This window comes from Pan paniscus, chromosome 9 (genome assembly GCF_029289425.2).
Source record: "Pan paniscus chromosome 9, NHGRI_mPanPan1-v2.0_pri, whole genome shotgun sequence".
Lineage (NCBI taxonomy): Eukaryota > Metazoa > Chordata > Mammalia > Primates > Hominidae > Pan > Pan paniscus.
This window is the reverse complement of record NC_073258.2, coordinates 107,502,481-107,520,414: the sequence shown is the minus strand read 5'-3', so window position 1 is coordinate 107,520,414 and position 17,934 is coordinate 107,502,481. Positions and strand designations below refer to the sequence as shown.

At 35.2% G+C, this 17,934-nt stretch overlaps 1 protein-coding gene and 1 long non-coding RNA gene across 2 annotated transcripts in view; one reads left to right on the top strand and one right to left on the bottom strand.

The window, feature by feature from the left end:
* GUCY1A2 (guanylate cyclase 1 soluble subunit alpha 2) overlaps nt 1-17,934 on the top strand; it is a 344,865-nt gene that overhangs the window by 247,715 nt on the left and 79,216 nt on the right. The gene's annotated exons all lie outside the window — the stretch shown is intronic.
* The window catches only part of LOC134731207 (uncharacterized), a 233,845-nt gene continuing 219,895 nt past the window's right edge, over nt 3,985-17,934 (bottom strand). The window contains exon 4 of the long non-coding RNA XR_010113385.1: nt 3,985-4,080. This is a non-coding gene — a long non-coding RNA (uncharacterized LOC134731207). The remainder of the gene's footprint in view (nt 4,081-17,934) is intronic.

The window sequence follows — 17,934 nt, the reverse complement described above, 5'->3', positions numbered from 1 at the left end:
AAGTAAATTGATAATTTGTATATGGTTTTATGAACCTTTGAGGCATCCTGTAATGATGGGAAATAGGAGCCAAAATTGTCATATACAATTGCTTGGAAATGATTGGTAATGCCCTTGACTCACTAATTGTAAAACTGCCTGCATTTATTTTTTTTTAATTTTGAAAATAACCAGAGAATGTAGCATTTTGTTTTTTCAGCCTATAAATACTCAAGTAAATTATTGTTCAATAAGTACTCTAATGAAACTCAGAGGCTACTTCTGGACTATATCTATAAAGCATTCATAAATATGGTCTATCTATACAATACATTCTGAAAAATCAGTTCATATTGACTTTAATTAGAACTGCTTTTATAAAAAGTGAGTAGAACTTTTTCACCCTGGATCAATATGATATTTCTTCTGCTGGCTGAAAATATGGAAGAACAGCATTATGACTATTTCCTTTTTATTCTTCCCAAGGGAGAATCTGATTTTCTTTTTTTTTTTCCTCGAGACACAGGGTCTTGCTCTGTTGTCCAGGCTGGAGTGCAGTGGCACCATCACAGCTTACTACAGCCTCAACCTCCTGTGCTCAGGGGATCCTCCCAACTCAGTCTCTGGAGTAGCTGGGACCACAAACATGTGGAACCACACCTGACTATTTAAAAAAAACTTTTTAGTAGAGATGGGGGTCTCTCTATGTTGCCCAAGCTGGTCGTGAACTCCTGGCCTCAAGCAATCCTCCTGCCTCGGCCTCCCAAAATGTTGGGATTACAGGCATGAGCCACCATGCCAGGACTGAATTTTTAAATTTTAAACAGTAGACAATTGAAAAGTAAAATTATATTTGTATTCTCTCTTCCTTGTTTGCACTAGCTATGTTGTGAATTCACCAGAGAAATGTATTACTTTAGTTCTCTAATCTTGTGAACCCAAAGGTATTTTGAATAGTTTTTAGTGCTGACTGGCTAACTTACACTAATAGTTTAACCACACTTTGATTAAAATAACCAAATATTTATTACTGCCTATGATTTATTCTTTCTTTAAAAAACACTGTTGATAGGGAAAGGGAAGTTGGGTCAAGGATTAACTAGAGAATGTATCTAGGGTATATGAGAAAGACAAATAGCATTTTCACGATTTAAGGCTTTTGAAGAATATTGAGTATGTCCAAATGTCTTTTAATTCTGTACTTAGTTTAAAAACTATTTTCATTAAATTTTATCTCATAGGCATACAAATTCAAATTTTCTTCATTAGTTCAAAGACAGTGCATTTTATATAATGAGGCAAGTATGCAGGAAACATTGTGAACTAGAGTTAAACAATGTGTAATCATGTTGTAATACTAATGTGTTTAGCAATCTCAATTGCAAATCAGGGAAATGCTATGAGAAAAAGACTCATAGCATTTCCCTGATTTGCAATTGAGATTGCTAAACACATTAGTATTACTGACTGGTACAAAAGCAGGAATATTAATGTACAATTTACATGTATTGTAACACATTAAATTACAGCTCCTTAAGCTTCAACTTTTAATGAGCTTACAGGATTTTTTGAGATTATGCAATAATTGTTCTCCAATTAATTTTTAATTTTTAGCTTCAACTTTTAATGAGCTTACAGGATTTTTTGAGATTATGCAATAATTATTCTCTAATAATTTTTAATTTTTAAATAGTTTTTGCTATTTCCAAAGGAAACCTGATGTTGTTATTTTAATATTTGGAGGGATTTGGGTTTTGGAAATATTGCAATATTTAATTAACCCTATCAGATTTCAGCCTGAGACTGTATTTAGAAAAAAGAAAAACTAATTACAATTGGCACTCCATATCCATGAGTTCTGCATCCTCCGATTCAGCCAACTGTGGGTCAAAAATGTAGGTAGGCCAATGATAGTTGCTTCAGTACTGAACATGTATAGACATTTTTTTCTTGTCATTCTCTAAATAATACAGCATAACAACTATTTACTCGTTATTTACAACATGTTACATATTATAAGTAATCTACAGGGGATTTAAAGATTTAAAGAATGTGGTAGGATGTCCATAGGTTGTATGCATGTACAACACTACTTAATATAAGGGCTGCAAGCCTCTTATATTACTTATAATACCTAACAAAAAGTAAATGCTATATAAATCATTGTAATACTATATCATTTTGTTTGTAGTTTTTAATTGTTGAATTGTTATTTTTGTTTGTTATATTTTTTTATTTTTTAATGCCATATTTTCAATCCATGGTTGGTTGAACATGCAGATGTGAAACCTGTGGATACACAGGGTCGACTGTATTTGGTAACCTAATTAATTTTCTAAGATTCTTTGATAATTATTTATTTATAAAACTCAAGTTAGTACTTTTTAATCACATTGAGATTAAAAACATATAAGGAGAAAAACCTAAGGGGTCAGAAAAAACTACATAGGCATTATATAAAATTACTGTTAAGATACTGATCCCAGTTATCCTCATTTCTCATGTTTATCAATTAGGAGTATTTAAATTTGCTTTTAATCTCCTAGATAATGCATATAGTGGCAGTTTTCATAAGTCAGTGTTCTATTGTAACAGTAATATGGAAAAATACTGTATAATATTACTGGTGAAACTTAGGACTAGATAGATATCTTTTCCGATAGATTTATCATTTTGCATAGTAAATTTATTTGGAACTATAAATGTGTTTGTTTTTTAAAAGTATCTATTTAAAGTATTAATATTTGTGAGTGTACCAGCAAAGTTATGAGTCTCTTCTGTAGTTTGCTTCCTTTTAATAATCAATGCCTCATTCTACATACTCTCCTTAGATCTATTTTCCAGCTTGCCAATACTTCCCTCAGTTGGTTGTAAAAATTATTTATTAAACTCATCCACTTGATGCTTAAATGCTGATTATAGCAGTTTATAGTGTTTTGCAGTTCCATTTATCTGACAAAATTTTTCATACCGTTTTTATTTATTTTCTTGAATAAATCATCTGTAATGATTGTAAATGCTTCTCCTGGTAAGTCAGTCTCTAGAACTCCTGCAGTCTATTACATCATTTGTTCTTTCACTTAATTTTCAGTCATGTTACTTGTTTCCTGTGTGACTAATTACACTTTTTTTTGTTTGAATGCTGGAGATTGTATATAAAATATTATAGAAATAATTTAAGACTTAGGATGATTTTGCAGGGAAATTTTAGTGTGCTTCTTGAAAGAGACTAGGGGCTCTAGCAGTCAGCGATCAGGGGATTTAAAGCTGGGTTTTGGTCTCTGTGAGGACCTGTCTACTTCTGGTTCACCTCTATGTTTTGGTATTACCCTTATACCTGTGGTCATGGTCCCATCTCAAAGTGGGGAGGGCTTTCTAAGGTCTTTGCCCTAGGAATTCTTAGGCTCCAGTTTATGTTCCCTTAGCCCTGGCTGTCAAAAATGCTGCTCAGCTTCTCAACCTTTCCATTACCTTTTCTGGAGCCAGAAGATGCCCATAGGATAAAAGCACCACCAAATTTACTTTTCACTTCTCAGGTTTATCTTCTGCCATATCTTGGTACAATAATTTTTCATTACTTTGTTAGCTGACCAGCATAGGGTAATTCAAATGATATAACCTGCTATTTTATATGTATATATGCTAAATTTCACAATAATTCTGTGAAGGAATTATTGCTATTATTTCCAGTTTGTAAATGAAGAAAATAAGCATAAAAAATAGTTAACCAGAGCTTCTAATGTATATACTGTGTATACATTAAATAAAAGCATGTTAAATAACATTTATATTGTCAAATCTTCCTATTGCCTTGAATATTCCATTAAAGTTAGACTTTTCGTGGCTTTAGTCTTCAAGAAATTTAAATGTATGTTAGATGTCCTCTTTGAAAAAGTAGAAGTAAGTTCTCTATTTTAAAGGTATTCCATCCAAAAATAAAATAATTTGTTTTTAAATTAGAAAGTAAGAGACATTCTAGCTGCATGTGGTGGTAGGGGGGCATACCTGTAGTCCCAGATACTGGAGAAGCTGAGGAGGGAGGATGGCTTTAATCCAGGAGTTAGACACCAGCCTGTGCTGGACAGCATAACAATACCTTATCTAGAAAGAGAGAGAGAGATTGACATTGATTAAATTCAGTTATGTGAAAAAAATGACTGTTATTCTATCATTTTGTAAACTGCAATCACTGGCCAGATTGGGTGGGGGATGTATTAGTCATGATGCTCTGCTTTTTTTCTATATTTTCCCCTTGTTTATTGTTTGTTGTGGATTGTAATGCAGAAGCTACATATTTAAACGTTTTATATTGACATTATTTCATAGGGTAGTCATTGAATTTAAAGATTAGGTCATATTCTATTTAATTATTTTTATTTATTGAGCACATTTGTTTTAAGCATAGAATTACTCTTCTGGCATGATGCTATAGTGCTGAACTTTAATACACAAATTTATTTATAGACAGATCTACTTACTGAGCACATTATTTGTTTTAATTATAGAATTACTCGTCTGACATGATGCTATAGTGCTGAACTTCAATAGACAGAGCATCCTTAATACCTTACAATTCCTCCGTAAGATATCAGCATAATGATTTAAAACACAATATTGTATCTGTGATGTGTATGTCAATGAGACAGAATTCCACTGCTAGTTTATTTTAGCTTTTATCTGTAATCATGAAAGATTCCAATTTTATATAATCACAGAATTTTAATCATATTTTCAGACTATAAAATAGTCTATCAGGCATACATTTCTAAAAATGCTAGTCTTACTGAAAAGTTTTATTATGATATTTGTCAAACAGATTTCCCAAGCAGTCCTTTTGTGAAGATATTTGCATATTTATGCTATAAGAAAGAATAGTTAATAAGTTAGTGAAAGAAAAAAAAACAAAACCGAGTGATGGAAAAAAAAGCTAAACTGATTCACATGAAACTGTGCATGCAAAGCACAAAATTGCTTAGTTTGATTTTGTGCAACAGTCTTGACTTTCTCATTTTTGGAAGAAAAATACATTCTTTAGTGGAGACATGGTTTGAGTATTTTGTTAGTTAGTTAAATATTATCATCACTATGAGGATAACTACCTTTAAATAAGTTATAATCTATTTAATGTATTTTATTCCTGCCTCTTGTCTCCAGTGTCCCACTAAGACTACTGATACAATGTCCATAGAAGAGGCTAAAAGTTATATTAGCAAAGTCACTCATTTTTATTTGATTTTTGTGTGGTGTGCTTTAGAAGTGTGAAACTTCCAAGCAGTTAGGAAGCTCGTGTTTTTATTTATCTGACGTTTATGTAAAGAATAGGAATCTCCATCTGCCAATATTTTTTTCCCCGGTAGAGACAGTAAATGTGATTTCATCAACCCATTTAGTAGGTTAGCCCATTATCTTTATCATATGGTCCCTTTCTTAGGTGTTTTTGAATGGGTTTTTAATCTTTTACTGACACTTCAGTCTCTTTTAAGGCTATATGCATATAGGCCAACATGAGTAGCCTAACTCTTACAATATGAAAAATGATATGAAAATAGCAAGATACAACACATAAGACAGTAATGTGCTATCTGCATGCTAATCACACTATTGATTTAGTTAGCTTTTACGTTTTTGACCTGTTGTTTTGAGATCTCATATCTCGTTTCAAATAAGAGTTTAAAAATTATTTAATCTCTTTATTAGTTTTCTAAAATTACAAAAAAAATCTCTGAAAACTAGTATTACAGAAGATAGTTAAAATCACCTATAATTTACCAACCAATTATAGCCATATTTTACATTTTTATGTATCTTTAAAGTCTTTTTATATGCATACATTCAATACAAACACATAGAAATAGAAGGTATGGACTTAAAAAGTAGATTATTTTAAAAACTGAATAAGCTTCATTCAACTTGGTAATATCATGACACACAGTGTACCAAATATGCAGAGAAATATGCAGAAAAAACTTGGTTAGCCCTAGGAAGAATCTTTCATTATTATTAACTCACTTTGGTTTTGTATTTTTCTGTTCCTACAATTGAATTTTTGAGACACTGGAAGGTAACTCTTTAATCACCTGAGTTGCAAATGTGGTACTAACAATTCAGTGTCACAAGTGCTTTTCAAAGTATGTTAAGCTTTTTGTTGATGTCATGTCAGGCATATGGTAATTGTCTGGGTCACCACTATAATATTCCTTATTTGGAATGTGGTTTCCTAGCAACTCTTGCTTTTTCCTAATGGCTGAATTGATTTCTGGACATTTGTAATGCTTCCTACTGCATCAGAAATTGTCACCTTGTGTGTAAATGTTACAAGACCAAATTTACATGTAGATTCCATTTTAAGAAATTATTTTGCTTTATCGCTTGCCTTTAATGTGATTGTTCAGAGGTTAAACCAATCAATCATAAAAAATGAATTTAGAAAACCTCATTAATTCAGACTCTTTAGGGAAATATGGTAATTTTGACAAATTCCAAAATATATGCAAATAGTTCTTAGTGGGGAACCTCCTGAAGTTGAAGAAACAGAGTAATTTTGATGGTCAAATGACCATGTAATCAGGAGGTTGTTAGAAACACAGGTCCAGAGTATGCATGGGGTGTCCCAGGGGAGAAAAGGCTTACTTTGGAGGCTTGCTGTTTCAACTCACATGAAGCCTGATTCTACATGAATCTGGTTGGAGCCTTGCTGGCAGCGACTTTTACTCATTTATTCAACAAATGTTTTTTGAATGCTTATGATTTTCTAAACAATTGGTTAGGTATTAGAAATGTGAGGGTAAGCAAACCAGGTACATCCCTGATCTTCCCACGAATTACAGCCTATGGAACCAACAACTAGAAATTACTAACTTGGTGAGGAAGGAGAAATAGACTCAGTTTTCTGTCAATACTCTTTCCACCTTAACATCGAGAGGTTTGGGTTAGGCTTTTAGGAATATAATTCTTTGTAGAGCAAATATTCAGGATGTCATTTACATTCAGACCTACATTATTTTGGTGTTTTTGTAGATTTCATATGTTCTTAGGGAAGTGAGGTTGAAAGGCATTAAAAACCAACTGTGTGGTAGGGGTTAGCTTGACAGTTTACATATTATCTCACTTAATCTACACAACAACTAAGAAGGGCATATATGCAATTTTTATATACTTAAAAGATAAAAAAAAGACATTAGGGTTAAAAATATGTACAAGATTATAGAGGAAAAAAATGCATACTGGACACTTTCCAGATGTCAGACTTGTGCCATGTCTTTATGCACTTTTTTATTCCTGCCCCCCCACCCCCCCAAAAAAAATCTGCAAAGTAAGTTTCGTTAATCTTATTTTACATTTAAAGAATTTGAGATTTAGAAAGTTTATATAATTTGATCAAGGTTATGTAGCTAGCCAATTGCAGAACTAAATTTGAATCCAGATATATCTGTTTGGAAAAAAGAAAAAAGCTTTGCTTTTTTTCATTATAGGAAACTGGAGAATGCCCAGAGTAGAATTTTATTACCTGAGTACTTAATAACAAGAGTTACTTCTCACCTAGTGCTTACTACGTGCTCAGCATTATGCCAAGCTAGAGTGCGTGAGCACTCTCTCTCTTACATGTCCTCTCCCTTCCTAATATATATGCATATACACATACACCTGTATAATTATTTACATGTATGTGTATATTTTAGGCATATTTTCATATTTGTGAAATATGCCTGTACTGTATATACATAATTATTACAACAATCATGGACCATGGATTAGATGTTATCTCTATTTATAAATGGGAAAACCAAGACTGAAAGGTTAAGGGACTTTTTGTCAAGAGTAAATAATATTACTAAGTAAGAATTGATTTGGAATTGGAATTCAAATCTGTTTGACTTCAAAGTCCATGCTCTTAACCATTACCCTATACTGCCACTCACAATACAATTGGAATGTATTAATATGATTTCTAATCTTATGACTAAGCTAATAACTTTAATCTTCCTTAAAAAATTATTGCTATTCCCTGTTCCTTAAGAAAGAAGTGTGAAGACGTAATAGCAGTGCAATGTCTTGAAGGCATTCTAACTTGAGGCAAACTCACATCGAGATGTTGAAATAATGAGGACAATTATGTTGACATTTAATAGAATGAGTTGAAAATTGATAGTTCTATAGAATTTCAAAATATCTGAAGAAAAAATTAAGTTGGGAATAATATTGAAATATACACTTCTGTAATATTAGCTTTTTATAAAAAATAGAAGAAATGAACTTTTTGTAGAAACATAATAATCCAAAAACTAGGAAAGCAGAAATTTAAAACCGTATCAGAGAATCCAAAAGGCATATTTGCTTTTTTGGACATATTATCTTCCAGATGGTATCAGTTGATCCTTTTGGATATTGTTATCTAAGATTACTTTTTATTTACAGTAACGAAAAGCACTGATTGATTGAAAAAGAAAAATGTAGTCAAATAGTTTCATCAGTCAGCCTGCAAGCCTTTACTGAATTTCTCTCATGTGCAAAACCACATAATTGAGTTGCAGACTGAACTGCATGAGTGCCAAATACTAATCTGCTTTTTTTCTTGGCTCTCAAGTCAAAATTCTGTATACACAATACCCAAACATCTGGTCACTTAAATCCATTCAGTCAAAAATTCAATTGACCGCCCAGATTTTCTGACTCTAGGATTCCATTCAACTTGTTTGCCTTAATTAGTTAGTTTATCTGAAAGCTATGTCAAATAGGTAATAGCATATATCTAGTTATTTCAATTGTACTTGGCATCTTACATATGAAAAGGTACAGTTATGGAGGGAAGAAAACACAGGTTCTATTCCTCCCACCTCCATCAAGCTTTTAACAGATTTGATGTTGTTTTCTGCCTTCTATACTGTTTGCCTTCCTTTTTGAATTGGTCTCACCCATCTCTCACTGCCCCCCACTCTCGGGACCCCTCAGTCTCCATTTCTCTCTCAGTTTCCTAAAAGTGACATCAATTTTCCATAATTACCTAAGAACGACTTACCAACAAAAATTACATTGTTATGAATAATGTACGCAAAACTGTTGATACTGGCTAACTTAGGGGAAAGAGCTTTTTCCATTTTTAATCTTACAGTTTTATATCTGTTCACATTTTCCAAATATACGTATGAATTATTTATGTATTGCCTTTTAGTATCCATAGAAATTATATGGGAGTTGCCATCACGGACCATTTTTCTTTCCTTCTTTAAAGTTTCCTATACTTAAAATAACTCATAAATATAATTTCTAAAGTAAGCACAAATTCTCACTTATATATTTGGTTCACAGGAATAATCAGCAGGCAATGCCTACAACTGCACAGAATAAAAATTTTTATTGGCTAAAAATTAGTGGGAGCATCAAATGTCTTTGACAAAATTACACTGTGAAACATTTGGCCAGCCTAATGAGGGTTTATAGAAATAATGACCATAAAAGAAAACTATACTGGCAGAAATTAATATGAGCAAACTACTGCTTAATGAGTCACAAATCATCACTGTAAAGTTTCAATGGGAAAGAATTCATGCCAATTAAAATATTTTCAGAGAGACACAACTGGAAATGTAAAATATTAGAATAAATGTAAAATATTAGAATCAATTTATATGTAGTATACAGAAAATAGATCAAGGAATTAAATTGACTTAATAGCATTTAGTCCAGAAAATAATTTTCTTCATAATAATTCTTCAGTATTATTAAATTTCATTCAATCTTTGTACTCCTTTGTTGGGGTGCAAATGTCTTGAACTATAACTGTTTTATTAGCCTAAGGAATTATTTGATGAATTAACAGAAGCTGTATCATGGTTCTAGACATTCATGCTCAATAAACTGAATTAAATGTTACCAACTGGTAGGAGAAAGTAGAGAACTTTATTTAGTTGTGGCAGTGATAGCTATTATATCTTTGTATGATTATAGTTTTTATCTCTCTGATCCTTTGCTGCACAAGTAAGTATTCTTTTATATTTGCAACTTTTTGCCATGTCTTTTACCTCATATATAAATAAGTAAATACATTGACTTCCAGGTTTTTAATAAACTTATAGTATTCTCCATTTCTTTTATTGTGTTTTCTCATCTTTCTCTTACTCTAAATTGCATATTCATAATCTTGTCCTTTTGAAAAATACTAAACTTATCCCATGCTCATATTTTACCCCAGCACTCAAAATATAAATTAGTAATTTTGCTACCCAAAGTATAATGAAGTAAAGTAGACCTGCCTCATTACACCAGTGAGAATACGTATTATGAGGTTATGATTACAGTGATCACACTGTGCTCTATGCAGCGCAGCATCCTGTGCTATATTAAAATCTCTTCACTAGTTGTGTTACTGTAGCACACTATATCCAAACATTGTTCTGTGTTATTTTTCTCTTCATTTTAACTGTAGTTTGTGAAAACTCTTACTTTGTGGTTAAGAAGGCCTGTCCAGGGAAGCAAGAGTCATACCATATTTTAAAAATATACAGTTTATCAGAGCTCTAAACATAATGTATCAGCCACAAACAATCATGGCAAAGCTTCCCTTTTAAACTTGGTGCTTCAAGGGTTGTTTATGCCTTCAAAAATTTGCTCCAAAATTACGAATTCCTATTTTACACTGGGAAAGTTATTAGTGTGTTCAAGTAGATTGATATTTAGATTTAAAAATTATCTCAGGCAAACATATTTCTATCCATCTCTATGGCATTGTTTTGATGGCCAATTTATGCCAGATTCTAGAGCCAAATGTATTTGCCTGAGGTCTCCAGATGTTTTCTGACTTGCTGCTGGTGTCTGAAAAAACATTGCAACTATGACTGTAAATTCAGCCTTTTTGCTTTACTGAACTGGGGCTAAGACACCCATCCTTCTTTTCTTGTGGTTTAGCTTAGCCAGAAATGCACCAGAGATAATTTACAAAAGGATAATTATATAGTAGCTTAGGAAATTTGGTTGTGAATAACTAACATTTTGTAAGCTTTTAAAAGTTGGAAATTTGAAGATCAACTCTCATTTCATACCTGATAAAAAGATATCAAAAAAGTATTTGATTATACTTAAGTTATCTAACTAGTTAGCAATAGGATCTGAACATGTGAAATTCACCAGGGAAGCTAATGAAGAAGATAAGGCCAGAAGAAGGAGAAATAATTTTGTAGTTTTTCTTTTTCTGGCAATTGTTCATCATGATAGAAGAAGTATAATTTGGAAAGTGTGTTTTGAGGTTATTATATGAAAGAGGTGGAAAATTGCACAAATCTGTGGCAGAAGGTCCAATTATCTTGACCTCTTGAGTGTCATTTCTTTATTATCAGAGTATTACTATTTTTACTGTTTCCTTTTTAATCTTTTAAAACTATTAATTCTTTCCCCAGTTCCTGTCTTCCTTCTGTGAGAGCCTCTCATTATTCATATAGAATTTAGCCAAAGTTGACGTGGATTTTTTTCTCCTTTTAACCTTTAGTATTTTCTATGGAAATGATGGGCCAGTTATTTGTTAGCTTGTAAAAGGAGGAAAAAACAATAAATGTGTACCTTTATATCCCCACACCTCTTCTGTATTATCTCTCAGAACATATTAATTTTTTGAAAATACCAGATCTTTAAAAATAGTGGTACATCTTCAGGAATATTTATTTTTTCATCATTTCTTCTATTTGTTACCATCCTCAAGTATGTCAAAAAATTAGAATAAAATTATTTTACCTACTTTGTCCAAATATCAAGTTGTAAATACTATTCATGTATTAAAAAGTGAAAAACTATGACTGTTATAAAAAATATATGCTCACATAAACGATCGTTTTATGTATCATTCCTTGAAGTTCGGCCCACTTTAGAAATTCACATATAGCCGTGCCTCCAAACTCATCATAGCTTAGAATTGTTCCAACTACATAATCTCAACTCCAAATGTCTTTTCATAGTCACATTACTTGTTCTTCTGCCACTTTCTATTCTACCATTCTCACTCATCACTGTGATGTATAAGCCTTTATCCATTCTTAAGTTTCCAGTCTATTTTGAGTATATTAGTTTTCTATGTCTGACATAACAAAGAACCAACAAACTAAGTGGCTTAGAACAACAGAAATTTGTTGTCTCACTGTTCTGGAGGCTAGAATCCCGAGATCAACGTGTTGGCCGTTTTATTTGAAGACACTAGGGAAGGAGCTGTCCAGGTCTCTCTACTATTACTAGATTCTGGTAGTTCCTTGGCAGCATAAAATCCAATCTTTACATGGCATTCTCCCTGTGGGCATGTATGTATCTGTGTCCAGATTTCTCCTTTTCGTTTTTTTGAGACAGAGTTTCGCTCTTGTCACCTAGGCTGGAATGCAGTGGCGCAATGTCTGCTCACTGCAAGCTTCGCCTCCCAGGTTCAAGCGATTCTCCTGTCTCAGCCTCCCCAGTAGCTGGGATTACAGGCACCTGCCCCAACGACTGGCTAATTTTTGGTATTTTTAGTAGAAACAGGGTTTTGCCATGTTGGGCAGGCTGGTCTCGAACTCCTTACCTCAGGTGATCTGCCCACCTCGGCCTCCCAAAGTGCTGGGATTACAGGCATGAGCCATCACACCTGGCCATTTCTCCTTTTTATAAGGATACTAGTCATATTGGATTGGGGGGTCCCCCCTACTAGGAACTCATATTAATAATTTTCAATTTGACTAATTATATGAGCAATTACCCTACTTCTAATTAAGGTTAAATTCTGAGATACTGAGGATTAGGAACTCACTATATGAATTTAAGGGGGTAGAGCACAATTCCATCCATAATACCTTCTTATCTAGAAAAGAAGAATCCCATTATCTCCTATCTCAACATGGCTCCTATCACCCTTCTAATTTTATTCTTCTTTGTCTTCCATCATACAGAGCTACCTAAGTAGAAAATTCTTGCTCTGGAATTGATGGACATTACTGGTGAAAATTACATAATGATGGTAATAAAATACCCATTAAGAATGCATATGTTTTGAACTCAACTGGGCCTTAAATCTGTAGGGATCTTGTTTCACCATCCCCTAGCTATGACTGTTGCAAATACTTGCTTTTTTTTTTTTTAATAATTTCAACTTTTATTTTAGATTAAGGGGTACATGTGCATGTTTGTTACATGGGTATGTTGTGTGATGCTGAGGTTTGGGATACAAATGATCCCATCATCTAGGTAGTGAGCATAGTCACTACATTTGTTTGACTTTTAACTTTGCTACTCTTACTCCAAACAGACCCCTCCTTTCCTAACTAAATGAAATGTTAGAAGACATCAATATGAATAAACTCGACATTCTTTCCACACCCCTCCCCATCACTATTCTTTCTTCAAATATCTTCTCTGCCTTTCATCTCTCCCCTTTGACTGGCCCCAGTGTGTCAACAAAATCTTCTCTGTAATTAATGCAAAAATGTCATTTTCTTTGAAAGCTTCCCTCTCTAACTATGCTACATGCTGCTTCTTTGTTTATGATCAAAAAATAATGGAAAGCCCCTCTGTTGACTCTTCATTGCCTAGGAAATAAGAACTAAATCCTAATCAGTAAGTACCTTTAATGTGTTCTCAAGCTAGTTGTTGAAACCTATATTCTGGTGAGCTTTCAAGATGGCCGAATAGCAACAGTGGTGGTCTGCAGCTCCCAGTGAGATCAATGCAGAAGACGGATGATTTCTGCATTTCCAACTGAGGTACCTCGTTCATCTCATTGAGACTGGTTGGACAGTGGGTGCAGCCTATGGAGGGCGAGCTGAAGCAGGGCAGGGTGTGGCGTTGCTTCACCTGTGAAGTGTAAGGGGTGGGGGATTTCCCTTTCCTAGCCAAGGGAAGCCATGAGAGTCTATACTGGGAGGAATGATACACTCCTACCCAAATACTGCACTTTTCCCACTGTGTTCGCAACCAGCAGACCAGGAGATTCCCTCCGGTGCCTGGCTCAGTGGGTCCCACGCCCACATAGCCCAGCAAGCTAAGATCCATGGGCTTGAAATTCTCACTGCTAGTGCAGCAGTCTGTGATCAACCTGGAATGCTGGAGCTTGGTGTGGGGAGGGGCGTCCATCACTGCTGAGGCTTGAGTAGGTGGTATTATGCCCACAGTGTAAACAAAGCTGCCAGTAAGCTCGAACTGGGTGGAGCCCACCGCAGCTCAGCAAGGCTGTCTGCCTCTCTAGATTCCACCTCTGTGGGCAGGGCATATCTGAACAAAAGGCAGCAGTCCAGTCAGGGACTTATAGATAAAACCCTCATCTCCCTGGGACAGAACACCTGGGGAAAGGAGTAGCTGTGGGCAAAGCTTCTGCAGACTTAAACATCCCTGCCTGACAGCTCTAAAGACAGCAGTGGTTCTCCCAACACCACATTCGAGCTCTGTTAACAGACAGACTGTCTCCTCAAGTGGGTCCATGACCCCCATGTAGCCTAACTGGGAGACATCTCCCAGTAGGGGCTGACAGACACCTCATACAGGAGAGCTCTGGCTGGCATCTCATGGGTGCCCCTCTGGGACAAAGCTTCCAGAGGAACGATCAGGCAGCAATATTTGCTGTTCTGCAGCCTCCGCTGGTGATACCCGGGTAAACAGGGTCTGGAGTGGACCTTCAGCAAACTCCAATACACCTGCAGCTGAGGGGCCTGACTGTTAGAAGGAAAACTAAGAAACAGAGAGGAATAGCATCAACATCAACAAAAAGGACACCCACACCAAAACCCCATCCATAGTCACCAATATCAAAGACCCAGGTAGATAAATCCACAAAGATGGGGAGAAACCAATGCAAAAAGGTTGAAAATTCCAAAAATCAGAATGCCTTTTCTCCTCCAGAGGATCAAAACTTCTTGCCAGCAAGGGAACAAAACTGGATGGAGAATGAGTTTGATGACTTGACAGAAGTAGGTTTCAGAAGGTGGGTAATAACAAACTTCTCCGAGCTAAAGGAGCATGTTCTCACCCAATGCAAGGAAGCTAAAAAGCCTTGAAGAAAGATTAGCAGAATGGCTAACTAGAATAAGCAGTTTAGAGAAGAATATAAATGACCTGATGCAGCTGAAAAACACAGCACAAGAACTTCATGAAGTATACACAAGCTTCAATAGCCAAATCTATCAAACAGAAGAAAGGATATCAGTGATTGAAGATCAAATTAATGAAATAAAGTGAGAATACAAGATTAGAGAAAAAAGAGTAAAAAGAAATTAACAAAGCCTTCAAGAAATATGGGACTATGAGAAAAGACCAAATCTACGTTTGATCGGTGTACCTGAAAGTGACAGGGAGAATGGAATCCAGTTAGAAAACACTCTTCAGGATATTATCCAGGAGAACTTCTCCAACCTAGCAAGGCAGGCCAACATTCAAATTCAGGAAATACAGAGAACACCACAAAGATATTCCTCGAGAAGAGCAACCCCAAGAAACATAATCGTCAGATTCACCATGGTTGAAATGAAGGAAAAAATGTTAGGGACAGCTAGAGAGAAAGGTCGGGTTACCCACAAAGGGAAGCTCTTCAGACTAACAGCAGATCTCTCGGCAAAAACCCTAAAAGCCAGAAGAGAGTGGGGGCTAATATTCAACATTCTTAAAGAAAAGAATTTTCAACCCAGAATTTCATATCCAGCCAAACTAAGCTTCATCAGTGAAGGAGAAATAAAATCCTTTACAGACAAGCAAATGCTGAGAGATTTTGTCACCACCAGGCCTGCCTTACAAGAGCTCCTGAAGGAAGCACTAAACATGGAAAGGAACAACCGGTACCAGCCGCTGCAAAAACAAACCAATTGTAAAGACCATCGACACTATGAAGAAACTGCAGCAACGAACGGGCAAAACAACCAGCCAGCATCATGAGGACAAGATCAAATTCACACATAACAGTATTAACCTTAAATGTAAAAGGGCTAAATGCCCCAATTAAAAGACACAGACTAGCAAATTGGATGACGAGTCAAGACCCATCAGTGTGCTGTATTCAGGAGACCCATCTCATGTGCAAAGACACACATAGGCTCAAAATAAAGGGATGGAGGAAAATCTACCAAGCAAATGGAAAGCAAAGAAAAGCAGGGGTTGCAATCCTAGTCTCTGATAAAACAGACTTCAAACCAACAAAGATCAAAAGAGACAAAGAAGGCCATTACATAATGGTAAAGGGATCAATGCAACTAGAAGAGCTAACTATCCTAAATATATATGCACCCAATACAGGAGCACCCAGATTCATAAAGCAAGTCCTTAGAAACCTACAAGGAGACTTAGACTCCCACACATTAGTAATCGGAGAATTTAACACCCTAATGTCAACATTAGACAGATCAACCAGACAGAAAATTAACAAGGATATCCAGGACTTGAACTCTGCTCTGGACCGAGTGGACCTAATAGACATCTAAAGAACTCTCCACCCCAAATCAACAGAATACACATTCTTCTCAGCACCACATAGCACTTATTCTAAAATTGACCACATAACTGGAAGTAAAACACTCCTCAGCAAATGTGAAAGAACAGAAATCACAACAAACTGTCTCTCAAACCACAGTGTAATCAAATTAGAACTCAGGATTAAGAAACTCACTCAAAACCGCACAACTACATGGAAACTGAACAACCTGCTCCTGAATGACTACTGGGTACATAACGAAATGAAGGCAGAAATAAAGATGTTCTGTGAAACCAATGAGAACAAAGACACAATGTACCAGAATCACTGGGACACATTTAAAGCAGTGTTTAAAGGGAAATTTATAGCACTAAATACCCACAAGAGAAAGCAGGAAAGATCTAAAATCGACACCCTAACATCACAATTAAAAGAATAGAGAAGTAAGAGCAAACAAATTCAAAAGCTAGCAGAAGACAAGAAATAACTAAGATGAGAGCAGAAATGAAGGAGGTAGAGACACAAAAAAAAACCCTTCAAAAAAATTATGAATCCAGAAGCTGGTTTTTTGAAAAGATCAACAAAATAGACAGACTGCTAGCAAGACTAATAAGAAAAGAGATAAGAATCAAATAGACACAATAAAAAATGATAAAGGGGATATCACCACTGATCCCACAGAAATACAGTCTACCATCAGAGAATACTATAAACACCCCTTTGCAAATAAATTAGAAAATCAGGAAGAAACTGATAAATTCCTGGACACATACACTCTCCCAAGACTAAACCAGGAAGAAGTCAAATTTCTTAATAGACCAGTAACAGTTTCTCAAATTGAGGCAATAATAGCCTACCAACCAAAAAAAGTCCAGGACCAGACAGATTCACAGCCAAATTTACCAGAGGACAAAGAGGAGCTGGTACCATTCCTTCTGAAACTATTCCAATCAATAGAAAAAGAGGGAATCCTCCCTAACTCATTTTATGAGGCCAGCATCATCCTGATACCAAAACCTGGCAGAGACACAACAAAAAAAGAGAATGTTAGGCCAATATCCCTGATGAACATCGATGTGAAAATCCTCAATAAAATACTGGCAAACCAAATCCAGCAGCACATCAAAAAGCTTATCCACCATGATCAAGTCAGCTTCATCCCTGGGTTGCAAGGCTGGTTCAACATATGCAATCAATAAATGTAATCCATCACAAAAACAGAAGCAAAGACAAAAACCAAATGATTATCTCAATAGATGCAGAAAAGACCTTCGATGAAATTCAACAGCCCTTCATGCTAAAAACTCACAATAAACTAGGTATCAATGGAACATATCTCAAAATAATAAGAGCTATTTATGACAGACCCACAGCCAATATCATACTGAATGGGCAAAAACTGGAAGCATTCCCTTTGAAAACCGGCACAAGACAAGGATGCCCTCTCTCACCACTCCTATTCAACATAGTATTGGAAGCTCTGGCCAGGGCAATCAGGCAAGAGAAAGAAATAAAGAGTAATCAGTTAGGAAGAGAGGAAGTCAAATTGTCTCTGTTTG